Source organism: Chenopodium album, chromosome 14, assembly GCF_948465745.1.
Source record: "Chenopodium album chromosome 14, dcCheAlbu1.1, whole genome shotgun sequence".
NCBI lineage: Eukaryota > Viridiplantae > Streptophyta > Magnoliopsida > Caryophyllales > Amaranthaceae > Chenopodium > Chenopodium album.
Genome location: NC_137847.1, coordinates 11281553 through 11300650, shown reverse-complemented (window position 1 = coordinate 11300650; position 19098 = coordinate 11281553).

Here is a 19098-nt window from a genome sequence, read left to right as displayed (position 1 = left end):
TCCCTAAGACAATATTCATCAAGAGCACTCATAATACAATTAGAAATATTAAAGGCCGTATGGGGGTATTCAAGCAATTTGAAATAAATAATACGTTTTTGCAATAACCATTCACTATCAACCCAATGACAAGTAACACACAAATAATGTAAACCATAACCACCATCCCATGCATCAGAAGTTATAGAAACTCTTGAAGTAAGAGTTTTAAGTTCTTCAATTAATTTCATTTTGTATTCTAAGTAAGTTTTCATGGCAGCTGTTTTAACGGTTTTTCGGGAGATTTTTTTGTGTTGGGGTTGTAGTGCTCGTTTAATGTAATTGTTAAACGGATCACTTTCAGCAAAAAGAAAAGGTTGTTCGGCTTGGACTATCATTCTCCCAAGTTCATCCCTATCTCTCTCATAATTGTAAGTGAAGCCATAAGGATGGAATTGAGAAATTTTTGGTGGAGTTGGGTCAGTACTTGGGGCACCACATTTTTCACTGTGTCGGTTTAGGTGCCCCGTACCGCCTTTGGCTGGAGCCGAATAAATATTACCACAAGTTTTACACTTGGCTTTTTCACCATCTCTACTTAACAAGAAATATTGCCAACATTTACTCTTTCGGTTTTTCAAAAGGGTCATTTCTTCTTCGGTGTACCATTCAATGAATGGGTTATCAGATGGGGGAATAGTATTTTGGACGGATGGGTCACTAGAGCCGGCAGGTTGTGTGTTGCTTGCTTGAGTTGTTTGATAGTTAAATTCAAAAGGCATATCATGTGCGGAGGCATAATAAGGTGGAGATTGGGTGCTTTGCCATGGTTGGAATGTCCCTTGTTGATCTAATCCGGTGGGAAAACCGGTAGAAAACCCGGGGTGGGTGGTGGCCATTGTAGGGATTTGCATAGTAGGGATTTGCATTGTAGGGGGGGGCATAGAAGAGCCTTCCAATGGTCGTTTAGATTTGGCTTTTTTAGAGGAGGATTGGTTCGGGTTTGATGCCATGATTAATTAAGATTATTAACTAATAAATAATAATTAACAACAATATTAACAATTATAACAAATTAACAATTATAAGTTTATAACACTAACAAAGTAACAAATTATAACAATTAACAAGTATAAGTAAGTTTTTTTTCTTAATTATTACTTAATTAGTAAGTTAATAAATTTTCAAAAATAATTATAATAATAGTAGATTATCTAAATCAATGAGATCCCAGGTAGGTTATGGTTAGGATCGACGTTGTCCAGAGCCCAAATCCCGCCTTAGACAGATTTCAACAATCCAAATAACCCACAATTAAAATAGAAATTAGTTTTTATGTAATTAAGTAGTTCCAAGTATACAATAATAATAATAATAATAATAATAATAATAATAATAATAATAATAATAATAATAATAATAACAACAATAATAATAACAATAACAATAACAAATTAAAATAAAGTTGAGTTAGATCTTACAACGACGCTTCAACGCTTTCCCAAATTTATAATTTCTCGAATTTATAATTTCCCGAAATTATAATTTCCCGAATGTAAATATAACAAAGTATTTTTTTTTTTTTTTGGTAGTAGACTAATAATATTAAAAATGTAAAATTTATAAGAGAATAAGAGATTAAGAAATATTAAGAGATTATAATTTATAAATTATAATATATGAGAATAATGAGATTATGAGAATAAGAGAGTAAGAGAATGAGATGAGAAGTTGAGTTGTGGAAAGAATTGGAAGTTTAGGGTGGTATTTATAGGTGAAAATATAGCCGTTTATAGCCGTTTATGGCCGTTTATGGCCGTTGGAGGGAAAACACAACCAGCCTTATAGCCGTTAGCCCGCGGGCCGTGCCTGCGGGCCGTGCCTGCGGGCCGTGCCTGCGGGCCGTGCCTGCGGGCCGTGCCTGCGGGCCGTGCCTGCGGGCTATTGGCCGGGCTCGTGCCGTGCCGGGCTGTTTTTTGGTTTTTTTTAACCGCAGCCCGCACGAGGCACGAGGGGCGTGCCATCGTGCCGGGCCGGGCCTGCCGGCGGGCCGTGCCGTGCCGGGCCATCCTCGTGCCGTGCCCGGGCCGCCCGCGTGCTGACCCGGCCCACGCCCAGCTTTAATCATACTTAACAATTTTGAAATTTAAGTGTTGGAAGCTTCCACATTAACCTATCAACTAAAACCTCCTACATTTTTTTTTGAGGCCAAATGACCTCTTACATTAAAATATATATTAGGTGAAGTTGAGCCGATACTATTTCATAATTTTAATGAAAATTTAAAATTACTCTTTTATTTTTATTTTTATTTTTTTTTTGGTACAAGATGCATAATTCTTATATAGGTTATATATAAACCGTACATCGCACGAGTTCTAACCTAGTACTCCCTCCGTTTTTAAATACTTTGTCCATTTCCTTTGGGCACGTATGCTGATGATAATTTTTTTTATCAATAATATCTTTAATGATCAATAAATATAAATTCTAACAATTGAAAATTAATAATCCATTTATTGAGACGATTCCAACAAGTACTCACAAGACTATATTTTTTCTTTTGTATAAATAACAAACATGAGTCAAAAGTAGGACAAATGAATAGTGTAAAAAATAGAAAAAAAATTAATAATCTATTTATTGAGACGATTCCAACAAGTAATGACAAGACTATATTTTTTCTTATGTATAAATAACGAATATGAGTCAAAAGTAGGATAAATAAATAGTGTAAAAAAATAAAAATGAAGTAAGTATTTAAAAACGAAGAGATTATTAAAATAAACAAACAAAGTCAAACTAGCTCATACATATAAACGATTGGTTAAATCAATTCATACAAACAACTATTCATTGGGTCGTTGCCAAACAGGCCGGACAAAATTATGTTGGGCAAACTTGAATTTGGCTAAAATCTTTACTTTTTACAAAAATAAGCCCAATTGAGGTGACGAGAACTAAACTCTAGGAAAGAGCAAAAACAATGCGTGGTTCCTGCAGGCGGATGCACGATTCGCATGGTGTATCCCTAAAAAAAAATGCGGAAAGAATATTGTTTAGAGATATAAAGAATATTTAGTTAAAGTGAAAAGAACATATTATATAATTGTAAAAAACATTGTATAAAATGTAAAGAACATTTAGTTAAAGTGAAAAGAACAACTTATCGAATTGTAAAGAACATAACATGCTGTTAAATAGTATTCTTTATCTTCATATTCTTTGATTGTCAGTATAATGTAATTTTATTTGTGACATAATGTTAATTGTTTATTTTGAAATATTCTTTGAATTTTGTCCTTAGATCATGGTGGTTGAATAAAAATAATGTTCATTACATTATATTATCATTAGGGAAAATTTGCAAATTGCAGCCATTTAAAGTTCGTATTTTGCAAATTGCAGCCATTTAAAAAAAAAATTGCAAATTGCAGCCCAAAAGTTTGTATAAATTGTAAATTGCAGCCCGATTCAACTTTTTCATCAGTTTACATGTCAAAAAAATTTCGGTAAAGGTTTTAGCGGTCATTTTAGTTCTTAGGGGGCCCAATTGAGCTCGGAATTAGCAAAAAAATAATATTAGTGCCTTGTTTTGCGTAACAAAAATGAATCGATCTATGAAAAACTGTAAAAATGAGACACTTAGGTTAATTTTTTGCTAATTCCGAGCTCAATTCGATCCCTTAAGAACTAAAATGGCCCCTAAAATATTTATTGAAAATTTTTCGACATGTAAAACCGATGAAAAAGTTGAATCGGGCTGTAATTTACAATTTATACGAACTTTTGGGCTGCAATTTGCAATTTTTTTTTAAATGGTTGCAATTTGCAAAATACAAACTTTAAATGGATGCAATTTGCAAATTTTCCTATCATTAGAGGTGATAAAAAATTCGAGTCGGGCCGAGGCTTAACATAATATCTCGTGCCCAATCCCGGAAAATGTAGCGGGCTTTTTCGGGTCGAGTTTGGATTTTTAACTAAAAATGCATTTTTAGGTTTGCCTAAACCCGCCCTATTTTCGGGTCGGATCGGGCCGGGCCGAAGTTGATCACTTCTAATTATCATGTTCTTTAATAATATGGTCTGCCCAAACTTGCCCTATTTTCGGGTCGGATCAGGTTGGGCCAAAATTGATCACTTCTAATTATCATGTTCTTTATTAATAATTACGGATGTTCTTTAGATATATAAAGAACTTAAAGTTGGATTTTTTTTTTTTTTTTGCTATATGTTTTTTACAAAACAACTATGTGTTCATTACAGTACACGTATATGTGATGTTCTTTATAAAATAGCTATATATTCTTTACAAAACAACTATATGTTCTTTACTGAACAACTAAATGTTCATTCCGCCTTTTTTAAAAGAAACGGATGCACGGAACATCGTTTATCCGCCTCCATAGAAAAAATTTCAAAGCAAATGGTTGAGTTGTTGAAATTCGGGAGTATTTTTAAAAACTTTGGGGATTCGGTTACCTTAATTTCCTCAGTATGTTGATGTCATTAGATGATATTTTTGTTTGTTTTCTATAATTACTTTGTCCATTATTGATTAACTAAATAAATAATTGCATACAAAATTGAAAAGTTCACATAATTAAAGTCCAATTCTTTTCCAAAACAACATGTTAGAAATGATTTTTTTTTTTAAAAAAGAAATTCTAGAAAAGTTTGATGATCTCAAATTATAATTCCAACTAAGACTATGGTTGAATGCAAATATTTTAATTTACAAATTTAAATGAAGCACTTGAAAAGGGGAAAAAAAAACCCTAATAAGGTACACATAAATAACTTCATAAAAATTAGGCACTCAGACTGAAATAATGTGTAGACTAGTTACATTATAACGAACGGATAGAGACATAGACATAGATGTAATATGAAACAAGTGGCGTCTTGAACCTTATCGCTGATAGTGATAATGAAGGGTTCAAGGCGACAGTGACCTTTATCTTGATAGTGATAGTGAATGGTTCAAGGCGACGGTGACCCTTATCATGTTAATTAAGGGTGGTAGTAAAGCCATCAATTGCCCAAAGCAATGGTGGTCATCAATTTTTTAATTAATTTTTATTTCTTCCACCTCATTTATACCAATTTCTCATGTCAATATGCTCATATAATTTTCATTGATTGCCATGCAAGTTTGTGGGCATAGTTTGCACATGAAACAATAATAAAAAATAAATAAATAAAAAAAAATATTGTGACAAGTGGCACGTAGAAATACAATGCATACCTTTGATTGGTCACAAGGTTTCTCACTCTTAAATTGGTGCATTTGGATTTTTAAACATTTTATCTCTTTCTCTATGTCCACTCTAAATAAGCAACCAATGGGTGTGCTTGAAAATTAGTGGTTCAAGCATGGAGTATTACAAAAGATGGAATCAACAATATTGATATTTGGAAAACAAAAAAACAAATAATGAAAAGTGTGTTTTATATATGTGCGTTAAAAAAAAAAAACGGAGAAATGTATAACCGCTAGGTATCTTAATATGAGTAGTAAAAATAAAAAACAATTAATCTGATTGTGAGTGGTTAAATTCATACATCTAATGATTACTTTCTCTATTTCACAAATATAGCAAAGATGAAATTACGCATTCCAAAATACATTTTATATGTTAAATATATATAATTATATAAGAGTAAAAATTATAAAAAGTTGATATTGTAAAAGTATAAAGTATGTTGGAAAAAAATATTGAGAGACAAATGCAAGTTGTTTGTGGCTGAGAAATTTGGTAAGGGATGAAGAGGGATATGCTAAATTGGGGGTTAGTGGAATCTTGCAAGACAAACAAGGAATGTGATATGAGAGAATTAATAACCTCAATCTCATAAATGATATGACAAGTTTGTATTTATAGGATTCTTGAGGACATCTCATGCATGTATCAATGTCGTTGGGCCAAACAAAAGGTTATTGGGTTTTGAATTGCGTTCCTCTTGAGAGCTGGTTTAATGGTTTGTGCTCGGGGTATTTTGATAATTTAAATATTTATGAGAGTTAGGCCTCCAAAAGGTGTAAAGTGGATGGAAAATGTTAATTAGTAGCAAAACCAAAGTAGGGTAATAATAAATGTGTTGTTTTAATGAATACTACAAGAAGGGGGGGGGAGGGGGTTGAATTGTAGTATGACATAATAGTCAAACTTTTTACGGAATTTAAACTAAGTAAGCTAGAGGAACTGAAAGATAAGCTACAGGAACTAAAAAGTGCAAGAGAGATTTTTACGTGGAAAACTCCTTGGCCCTAACAAGGAGAAAAACCACGACCCCTTAGGATTTTAAGAAAAGAATCTTCACTAGAATAGGGAAAATGGTCTTATTACAAACTAAAGACTCTAACTTCAAGTTCCTCAACGAACTTGAAATCCCGAGGAACAAGTCACTCAGCTTGTTACTCTTCTCTATCTCTTTTCTCTTTCTCTTCTCTTTCTCACTTCTCTTTCTCTCTTCTCTTTCTCACAAAACAGAAGTTCACTCAAACTTCCCCATTCCCCAAAATACAACTCGAATGAAATAACTCTAGTATAAGAACATAAGAACACTCTATTTCACTAATGTGGAATTGGACTCTTAACTCGAATAAAGAAAGCAAAAGCTGAAATCTTAATTGAGCAAGGGTGAGTTTTTCCAACTTAGATCGAAAACTATTTATAGAGCAGTAAACACTTTGGAAAACTTTCTTTGTGCATCAATCCCATTACGCCACTACTTCAACCCACTAAGAAGATCATGTTCCTTAATTCAAGGAAACATAAACTCCTCAATGTGCTTAGCCATGACATGAAGAAGATCATGGGAGTAGGCTGCAAGTTTTGGAAAACATAATATCAGATTTTATTTGTTAAAAAGATATTTTTAAAATCAGAATAAAATAAGATCCTTTTTGTTAGAAAAGATAAACGTTGAAAAACTGTTTTCTTAAAAACATGCTAGCACTATTTAGACCAATTCCACACAGCAATTTTCGAGTATAATTTTATCCTTATACTTACATAAATCCTAAAATATAAAAATATATTTAGTCTTCATGTTCTCTGATGAAGCTTATACTTTGAGGCTTCTGTTCCTCAAGGGAACTTCTCTTCTCTGGTGAAGCATCTGCTCTGAAGCTTCTGTTCCCTGAGGGGAACCTTTTCTTCTCAAGTCTTCATTTCTGAAGCACCAGTTCCTGCAAAGGAACTCTTCTTTTTGGATAGCTTTACTTCTGGCCTTCTTGTTCCTCATGGTATCTTTACAAGACTCTTAGTTCTCCTGGTCTTTGCAACTGATCACACACTTAAACAATCAAGCACTTATTAGTCTGTAAGTAAGTGAGGTTGTGTCATCATCAAAATCATTAAGTCCAACAAAATGTGAGTAGTGTGTGGTTCGATCATTGCCCTGAATTGCTACTTTAATTATTCTTTGTGATTGTAGATACTTAATATTTATGGTATTTTTTTTTCTTTAATTAGTCCTTGTGACTTACAATTATATAGTTTTTTTTTTCATATTTATTATATGGTTGATAATTGTTTTATATGATTAAATAATCATCTTTGGTATAATGAGAGTTTGAGTAGGTGAGTGATATAGTGTAATGGTGATGTGACATAATGAGGGGTTGATAAGTAGGTGACATGGTAAAATGAAAAGGGTTTACGTGACACATAAATGTTCTTAGAAACGCCTTTTGATATATTAGTATAGATTGAATCAATTAAACATTTTAAAATGTAGTTATTTTCAAATAGTTAAAAAAAAGGAAATACTCCCTCCATCCTATATTATGGTTTACGTTTTCCTATTTTGGAGACCCAAAATATTATTCATGTTTCTATTTTTTTTATAGTATGTAAAAACTATTATGCTTTCATGGCCCCGTTTTTTTAAAAAACTTTATTCATTATATTTAATAAATTACCCTTAAATTTTCCACTTTCACTCTTTAATTTCTGTCTATAATTATACTTTTCACTCTTTTTTAATGTAATTTATTTACTTTCTCCTCCCATTTCTTAAATACCGTGAAAAAATACAAACAAGAACTATAAACTGAGACAGAGGGATTAGTTAAAGGTAAAAACGTAGAGTGAGTTTACACTTTAAAAATATATAATGTATTCTTCATGTTTAGTGTTTTCCAAATACTAATTATCATTAATATTTTAAGAAGTCCTAATGGATATTATATTTCATTAATTAAAGTCATACAACATTTACAATTGACAATTCACGATAATGATAACAAATTGAACAAAATCAAACAAAAGTTTACTAGAGAAGAGTTAAGAATCTAAATACATCTATATAACAATTCGGCACATTCTCGATTTGTTGTCTCATACAACCTTTTGAGTGGATTCGTTGCCGTTTCATAATTTTGTGAGAAAGAAAATTCTTGTGCTGATTTCGTAATATAAATCCGAGCAATAATCAATCGTAGTCCCACATAACTGGAGACCAAGATAAACGTAACTAACACCTTGTCTTCCGAAGAAGTTTGAATAAATTTGGGAAAAATTGTCAAAAATAAAATGACCTTTAGGTGATCTTCCAAAAATAAAACAATATTTTGATTATTCTAAAATAAAACGACCTTTGATGGACACAGGGCCGGCTAAGGGCCTGTGCAAACAGACCCTTAGCACAGTGCCCCGGATTTTTGAGGGCTCATTTAAACATGGAGCCTAAACCTAAGTTAAAAAAAAAAATTCCCACCGTTTCTGCTCAAGCGTAAATAAAAAAGTCAGCAAATTTAATTTCCATCTTCCATTCTTCTTCCGGCATTAATTACTCCCACAAATCAAGCACCTAGATTACCTCGTAAAATGCTCTCAATTTGCTTAAAATCTCTAAAATCTGGTAAAGGGTAGGGGTACACATGGTGTACAAAATGTACAAAATGCTTTTGTACACCACCAATCAAAAATCGCCAAGTCAACATTGAAGTTAGGGAAACTAAAAAAAAAGAAGAGGGAAAGGAAAAAAAGAAGAGGGAAAAACGAGCGGCTATATTTTCAGGTTGGGCGCCATTGTGATGTAGTTGAGTGGAAAAAATTTCAATGAGTGGCAATAATTAATGCAGCAATACACAATTTATTTTCCAATTAAGGTTCGAAATTTACCATCTTTTCCCCCAAAATTTCATCTTTTCCCCCAAAATTCCTTGACGAAGAACATACCAATTTGAATAAGGAAAAAATTGTGACAAAATTATTCAAGTGGATGTTAATTTCGTCAATCATTTACAAGTATTTGGAGGTAATGTTGTTTGTTGTTGAATTATTTCGATTAAATTTCCTAATTTGATGACTTTGATAATTTAGGGTTTTCATTGTTTGATTTTGAAGAAATTGATTTAGGGTCAAAATTAGAATTGTTATAAAGATTGATTTGAAAGGGTAAATCGTGTAGATTAATAGATTGATTTGTATGTTGGGTTTGGGATTTGTTTATGGTATAATTGTTTATTGTGAAATGTTATGTAAGTGTAGGAGTATTTCTGGGTTCTGTTGTACTGGTATCAATTGTTAAATGGAATCGATGTTTATTTGCTGTCAATAATAAATTATTTTATATGATCTGTTTGTTGTATGCAGTATCATTCTGTCAGTATTAAGTTAAAGCATTATTTCATAGAATTTTTTTTTATTTTTTAGCATCTGAAATAAAATACAGTACCGTGTTTGACATTTTGGCAGTGAAATGGAAAGTGAAAACCAGTCCCCTCGTTTGAACGTTGATCTTAATGAAGTGATGAACGATGTGGTTAGCTCAATCGGAGATGCGAAATCAAACGATGGAACAGAAGAAGCAGCAATGCCATTCGATCTCAATGAAGAGGCTGAGTTTAATAACATTGATAATGAAGAGGTTGAGGTTAATAACAATATAAATGAACATGATTCTCCGAATCGGTCAAACAGAGAAGAACAACCCAGCCGTACTCCAGCTGTGGGTATGTATTTTGCAAGTGGTGAAGAATTTACAAAGTTTTGCCATATGTTTGCCTTTGAGAAAGGGTTTCAATTTTTTGTTCGAACAAGTTTAATAATGAACGAGTATCGTGAAAAAGGAGTAAATCGTCTAGGTGTTAGGGAGATGGAGCCTAAAGGTCACATGATGTCCCGTATTAGATTGGTCTGTAAGATGGGTATAAAAGACAGGAGGAAAAGGAAATTGGGAAGGAAGATATCATGTCCTCCTACAAACTGCAAGGTGTGTGTTGAGGCACGATTCTCAAATGGTTGGTTTTACATTAAGAATTGTGTGTTGTCTCACGATCATGAACTATTTCCAAATGATAGCCGACTGATGGTGAATTATCGGGGCATTGATGACGGTGCTTATGAGAATATGGTCTTAAACGACTAGTATACATCCAATGTTTCTGAGTTAAATGACTAAGTAATATTTTAGATATGAATCAGCAATCAAATATTTGTAGAACTCCTTTAAATACCTTTTTGATGCTGTAAATACAATTTTGATGCTGTTGAAACTTGGAAAAACCTTGTTTTATGGAATTTAAAGAAATCAGACTGGTATACATTAGTTTTATTCATAAAAACGAACATTATTGGTTTTTAAAAGTTAGACTGGGATACATTAGTGTTTATAATAAAACCAAAAAAAATATGGTGCAATATGGAATCGAACACGGATAACTTACGAATAGTAAGAAAGCATTAACCAACTACACCAGGGGGTATCAGCACATATGTAATGTCATTATTTATTTATTTGAACTGTTTATATTTATAAAAAAATAAGTTGGTGATGCTATTAAAGACAATATGACTCCTTAAATGTTAATTGTATGTTTTGTTATTGTAAGTATCATGTCCATAAATTTGGGTAAAATCTTATTTTTGAATATTAAAATATTACATTTTTGTTTTTTTAAGGAAAATTGACTTTAAATAATCCCAACTTTTAACGGCGGGTGAAAAATAATACGACCTCAGTTATTTGCTTTCAATGATACCACCTTTTGTAATATATGTACAAAATGGTACGCCAGTTATCGGAGAAGATATCTCGATTCTTGAACAAAATTTCGTCCATATTTAGTAATATATTATTTTTATACTATTAATTATTATTATTTTTTTCCATAATACATAATTCCTACATTTTTATTAACACTAACACACTATTTTGACATGAAACACACTTTTATATAAATATTAGACTAGATAAACGGACAAATTAATCAACAAAATTTTACCACCAATAAGAAGAAAGTGTTACGTTTAATAAATAAAGAAGAAAGTGTTAAGTTGCTACAATTTAAACTTGTTGCATAATTTAGCAGCTTACATAGTCTAATCATTTTTTCAAATAGCTTAGCATGTCAAAAGTTGTGTTGTAAGTATAAAAAACTAGGAAATAGTATTTTTGTTTTTAATACCTTTTTTGAAAATAATTATATCAATAAAACATGCATTTGAATACCCTATTTACTTTTGTTTGATAGTAATATAAAAAAAATCGTAATAGAAATTAATTTACTAGCCTAACAAAGGGGCGGAGCATTATTAAGTTGGGTAGGATGAAATTATTAACATAAAATGTATTTTAAAAATAAATACTTTAATAATAATAATAATAATAATAAAAATAAATATGAATGAAATATTCCTTAAAATGCCTTTTTTGGTGGTTGATGTACCATTTTGCACATATAATACAAAAGGTTGTACTGTTGATAGCAAATAATTGAGGTTGTATTATTTGGCACACACTGTTAGTAGTTGGTATTATTTTAAGCCAATTTTCCTTTTTTTAAAGGTAAATTGGAAACTTATTGATCATAAAATAAATGGAGTTTTATTTCGTACATTTGATGTTGCTGTCATATGAATTTTATTTTGGTAAAGGTGAATATGATATTGTATATATTAAAATGATGCTTAATAATACATAATGATCATTATTGCTTCATATTATTAGGGTTTAGGGGGTAGGGTTTAGGGTTTAGGATTTAGGATTATAAAACTAATAATATGAATGTGTTTCATTTTGAAAGTTTGATATGTATTTACAACAATACGTAACCATATTTTTTGTACTTTTCTAGTGTTGTGATGTGCATCACTTTCTAAATAGATTAGTTTACAGTTGTGTTATTTGCTTTTATAACTTGTTGTGATGTCATCTATTTGATATGTATTTACTAATAATAAACTAGTGTAATGTTTACATTATGAAAAATAAAATTGTTTATATTATGAAACCAAACCTCGAATAGTTGTATTGATAATTACTAACATTAGTATTTATGGCTATTATGTGAATGAAACTTAAAAATAAAACCAAAAAAAAAATAAAAAAATGGTGTAGTATGGAATCGAACACGGAACACTTATGAATAACAAGGAAGTATTCACCAACTACACCAGGGGGTATCAGCACATATATTTTAGAATTTTTTTATTTATTTGTACCATATATGTTTATGTCAAAATAATTAAAGGATTCTATTAAAGACAATATGATGCCGTAAATGTTAATTGGATGCTTTTTCATTGTAAGTACCATGTCCATAAATTTGGTTAAATTTAATGTAAGTTACGTCCCTCTTATTTTTTAATATTAAAATTTCACGTTTTTCTTTTTCTTTTTCGAAGGTAAATTAAATTGGAAAGTTATTGATCATAAAGAAATGGAGTTTTATTATGTACGTTTTTTTTTTAAAATTTTTGTAAAGGGAAATATGATATTGTTTATATAAAATTATGCTTAGTAATACATAATGGTCATTATTGATTCATATTATTAGGGTTTAGGATTTAGAGTTATAAAACTAATAATATGCATGTGCTTCATTTTGAAAGTTTGATATGTATTAAAAACAATACGTAACCATAATCTATGTACATTTCTTGTGTTGTGATGTGCATCACTTTGTAAATGGATTAGTTTACAGATGTGTCAGTTGCTTTTATAGCTTGTAATGATTTCATCTATTTGATATGTGTATAGTAGTGTAATGTTTATATTATGAAAAATAAAAATATTTGTCTTTCGTTTTGTAACTTTAAATTGTATGTTTTATGTATTACCACGGGAGTTCAAAATTGTAATTAATTTATTTTAGTTTTATTTGAAATCCAAAACATGTATTATAGTCAATATTAATAATTCCAAAATCTTTTGGTTTTTTAAAATATCATATCAATAAACATGGATTTCATTTATTGTAAGTGGGGGTACATCATACTTGTACATGGATAAGTATAAAGAAATCAAACCTCAAATAGTGTTATTGATAATTACTAACATTATTATTTATGACTATTGTGTGAATGAAACCTAAAAATAAAACCACAAAAAAAAAAGAAGGTGTAGTATGGAATCGAACACGAAACACTTATGAATAATAAGGAAGTATTCACCAACTATACCAGGGGTATCAGCACATATGTTATAGTATTATTTATTTATTTGTACCATATATGTTTATATCAAAAGAATTTGATGATTCTATCAAAAACAATATGCCTCCTTAAGTTTTAATTGGATGCTTTTGCATTGTAAGTATCATGTCCATAAAATTGGTTAAATTTAATGTAATTTGTGTCCCTCTTATTTTTGAATATTAAAATTTCACGTTTTTCTTTTTGGAGGTAAATTAAATTGGAAACTTATTGATCATAAAAGAAATGGTGTTTTATTTTGTACATTTGATATTGATGTCATTTGAATTTTTTATTTTTGTAAGGAGAATATGATATTGTATATATGCAAAAGGATGCCTAATAATACATAATGATCATTATTGCTTCATATCATTATATTTAGAGTTGGATTTAGGGTCATAAAAATAAAAAATATGCATGTACTTCATTTTTAAAGTTTGATATGTATTAAAAACAATACGTGACTATAATTTGTTTACATTTCTTGTGTTGTGATGTGCATAACTTTCTAAATGGATTAGTTTACAGATGTGTCAGTTGCTTTTATAGCTAGCTTGTAATGATTTCATGCATTTGATATGTATATATTGTTGTAATGTTTATATTTTGAAAAATAAAAATGTTTGTCATTCGTTTTGTAACTTTAAATTGTAGGTTTTATGTATTACCACGGGAGTTTAAAATTGTAAGTACTTTATTTAAGTTTTATTTGAAATCCAAAACATGTATTATAGTCAATATTAATAATTCCAAAATCTTTTGATTTTTTAAAATATCATATCAATAAACATGGATTACAACATTTATTGTACATTGTAAGTGGGGTACATCGTACTTGTACATGGATAAGTATAAAATTGTTGTTTTTTTGAGGGAATTCCCTCCAAAATATCTCTATAAATAAGTATTCATGTTTTGTATCTTTTGGTTTTTTAAAACAATAGTGTGTACTAGAATTTAAAACAATGTTTATGCCTATTCAGAAGGAAAGGAAAAAAAAACATTGTTTATGCATATCTGAAAGTATTACTTTTATTAATTTAGATTTTATAAATATAAGAATGACTCTTTAAAATAAATACATTGTTTATGCAGATCTAAAAGTATTACTTTTATTAATTTAGATTTTATAAACAAAAGAATGATTCTTTAAAATAAATAATGTTTGAAAGGAATTTTTTTTTTTTTTTAAAAAAAGGTTTTTTTTAAGGTCGCAAGGTTTGAACACTGAATGACTTTGCATAATACACAATTTCGATAATGTCTAAACCATTGGAGTAAGGGGGTATCAGCACATTCATTGGATTAAATATTAATATATTTTATTAAATTTGGTGGTATTAAATGAAGATGTTCTCTTTTTACATTTCTTAAATTTGAAAAAAATTTACTTAAGAAAATACTTTTTAAATTTTTTTTAGAAAAATAAAATAGTTGTTAAACATTAGTTATTAAATATAAAAAAGTATAAATATTTAAAGGTATAAGTTTGTTCCCTTCAAAGAAATAAAAATAAAATAAAAATAAAAGTATGTTTTTGTTATTTTGATATTTTAAAATGAAATATGATTCTGTAAAATTAAAAAGTTATAAGACCAAAAAAAAAAATATGTACTGTCACAGAGTTCGAACTGTGGTATCCTGTAGACATTAACACACGAAGCTTTTATTCTAGACCATTGGACTAAGGGGTATCAGCATGTTCATTATGTGAAAAGAAATTTATTTATTAAAATGTATCTATGACAATTCCGGCGAAACTTTGGTGTCTCCCACTATAATTCCGGCGAAACTTTGATGTCCATCACAATTCAGGAAAATTTTTGTTTGTCCAATTTCAATTTCGGCAGCAAATATTAAACCAATTTCCAACTACTAATTCTACGAAAATTTTACAACATTAATGTCTCAACCAAATTTGTATTCAAATAAGTTTATTCTTCATAAGTATTATCATTAAAATTCATTAATAATTGCAACCCACCAACGAAAACGGCCGGTAAACAACAAAAAGAAAAAAAAAATTGACGGACGACGTAAAATATTCACCGGAGAAATCAGTGAAAATTGCACCGGGGTCAAATTATTGCATGAAGAAACTAAGAATTTCAAATTTCTTGAATGTTCTTCATTCGTAATGGAGAGAGAAAAAAATTGGACAGGGAAAAAAATTAGGAGAGAGAAAAAAAAATGAGAGGAAAAAATCAGAGACAATTTTTTTGGGGATTATATACTATATTAATTTGGGTAGTTGAAAGGTTTGATAAATTTGAAATTCAAAGTTTAAAATTTAAAAAATAAGGTTTGAAATTCAAATGAAAATGAGGGTGGCCCACAAATAAAAATGATTTCCATTTCACCAATGGAATGCTTGTGTACAAGATGCTTTTGTATACATAGTGTACCCCTAGTCCCTCCCCTAAAATCTTCCTTCTTCAATCATAAAATTTCTTGTTTTACCCCAAATCTTTAATTTTCCAAATAAACGTTTTGCCTTCCTTGATCAATTACAATGGTTATGAGGAGGATTTTCTTAATTCCTAAGTTCCTACAATTGGAGGAATTAACAGTGTGCTATTAAAAACCATTGATTTTCGAATATAAAAGGCTAAGTGGTTTTTTATTTTTATTTTTATTTTTTTATTTTTAACGTATATATGTATAGAATTTCTAATCTTCTATGAGCTATTATCTAGTTAATATGGCAAATTTGTGATTTTTAAAGATGGAAATTAAGAAAATAGTTGTAATGGGTAATTTCGAGTTGCGGCAATTGGAGTTGCGGAGCGGAAAACGATTATCAAGTTGTTTCAACAATCCTCTTCTTGTTATGAAATATTGTATGGATATTCATTATCCTCCTTTATCATTTCGGAATGTTCTAGAACTAGGGTTTAATTGTTATCTAAGCAAACCCTAGTTATATTGTATGTATATATATATACCCACTCTATGGAATAATAGAGACTGATCTATTCTCCCTAATTTCTCCTGTTTCTCTTTAATTTTATAACACGTTATCAGCACCACGCTCTAGCCAAACTGATCGAACGGAATACTCCAAGGTTAGTATTCTTATAATTTTTTCCTAGTATAATCTAAGTAACTATTTCTTTGTCTCGATCTTAAATTATTGATAATTGAGAGTTTAAATTATTTGACGATGATGAATTGTAATCTTCTCGTATATTAATTGATTAGTAAATTAATGGGTTTGATAACCTGATTGTTCATGATATAATAAATTTATTAAATTCAACCTTTTCAATCTTCTTATGACGGCAGTGGATTATTTTGTTTTAAGTGCATGATTAGCATGAAACTGATAACCTTGATCCAACACGTTTACATAGAGTTGACATGCATTGTGATGACCTGTTTTTTTTAGTGAGTTCTTATCCTTCGTTATCTTTTATGGTACCGAGCTTATGCTAGTAATGATGGTTATGTATAATTATCTTTTAATTTCCGGTTTGAACTATGCGTTTGTTGTTTATGTGGGTGCTTGGTGTTTACCTTCATCAAATTTTCTTGTAATCCATGTGAGTATATAGTATTTCATGCGAGCATATAGTTGGGTACTCCGTATAAAACTAATTAGATCATCTAAAATTTAATGATTATAACGATTAAAATTTATTAGCTAGATAATATTTCACATAACGTTACTTTGTCGCGATTAATGAATTTTGGGGTATAATATAGCCGTGTAACCATTTAATACTTTTTTTGTTGATGCGCCAATTTGATGTCGACAAATCATGATGAATTTCATGATAATTATCTTGTACGAATACATATATGTGATTGATTAAATAACTTTTTTTTTTTTGTACATATAATTTCATGATTATAATACTTGAATATTTCAAATATATTATATTAATGCTTAATTAATAATTATCATTGATACTCTTTTATAATAAATCATTACATAAGCTTTATGATGATAATCGATATATTGTTCAAGGATTTAATGTCTCGGTATTTTTTTTTTAAAAGCGTTAGTCGATGATGTTATAAGAAATTCAATAGATTTATACTTCAATTATCACCGATTTTGTATTGGGATGAATTAGGATCCTACTAATACTTCTTTAGTGATATTTTATGAATTGCTGCAATATCGAGTTCAATTGTTTTCTAGATTTCTAGTATTGTTAAATTGCTAATCAAATAATTTTACCTTATCCATATGCCCATATTCTTTTAAATATTGTGTTATTTAGAGAAATAGACGAAGGTGTGTCAATTTATCAGTATGCTATTTTTTCATCATATATATTTAATATTTTAAGCATAGGATTAATGAAGAAATGTCAATATTTTAAGCACAGGATTAATGAAGAAATGTCGTCTCAGATGAGCAATGCTATTTCTAATTGTCATGTATATTAAGAAATGATTTCATGAGTAAATTGGCTGATTAGCTCCGTTTAATTAGCTAGCTTATCAACTTAGTAGTATTTATCTTTTGTAAGTTAGCTGATTAGCTCCATTTATTATGCTAATGGTTTGCTGATTTGATATGTACATTCAGCGGCCATACTGCCTATTTAAAGCTCATGCTAGGCACTTCAATAATTATTCAAAAATCAAAAACTTTGTTGCTGACGATCGACCATGAATTTTAGTTGACCATGAATCTTTGTTGAACATTGATTCAAGACAAAATTTTTATCCTATTAATGTGTCTATTCATCCTCTTAGAGGCCTAGTTAATGTTGATCCTGAAATATCATAAAGTTGATATTTCTCCCTAGAAATAATATCTATGAGTATGTTTTGGTCCTTGATAAGACATAGCTAGCATTGCTTTTAATTACTCTTATGAGGGAGATTACTATATTGATAAGATATAATACATGTATGATGTCATAGACTAAATTGCCTAGATTCACATTTTCTAAATAACCTCAAATTATATTAATCACAATCCATCTAGCTTAGTTGTCCACATACAATGTTGAGTTGATTAATAAATTATAGTTTGTGACAACAATGATAATGAATATTACATGATATACATATGATTTTTTATGAAATAGAGAAAACAAGTAGTGAACTACTAGTAACTTGCAAGTCAATACTCTACCATTGCATAATATTTTAAATCTATTTGACCATAGGTTCTAGATCTTATTAGTTAAGTTTATATTTTATGAAGCATATATTAAATACAGATTGTGTAATTTCATTTGATTAAATGTGATTTTATAAACACAAAGTTATGAGATTAATTATACAAAAGTTTTAGAATAGTATTCTAGATATCGAACTTTGGGTCAAAATTGATGATACATAAATTACTAGAATTACTCAATCCCAAAAGTGAATAAGTCTTTTATGATTTGAAAGAAGCATGTTTGCACGATGTTTTTGTTATTAAAAATCACTGAAAATTTCAATTAGAATTGCAAACATGATTATATATATCATCTATTTGACCTAAAAATAATGTGTTCCTATATACACAATGTCATGGAAAAGTTCATAAGATAGAATTGCAAACATGAGTACATATTATCTTTATGAGCAAGGGATTGAAAATGCATGACATTGTGAGCAACTAACTCACTTAATAAATATATTTATTATGCCCATACTTATGAGATATTCCAAATTAAAATGAATGCAAGAGGAACACTTGACTTGCTACATGACATTGCCAAAATAATTTTCT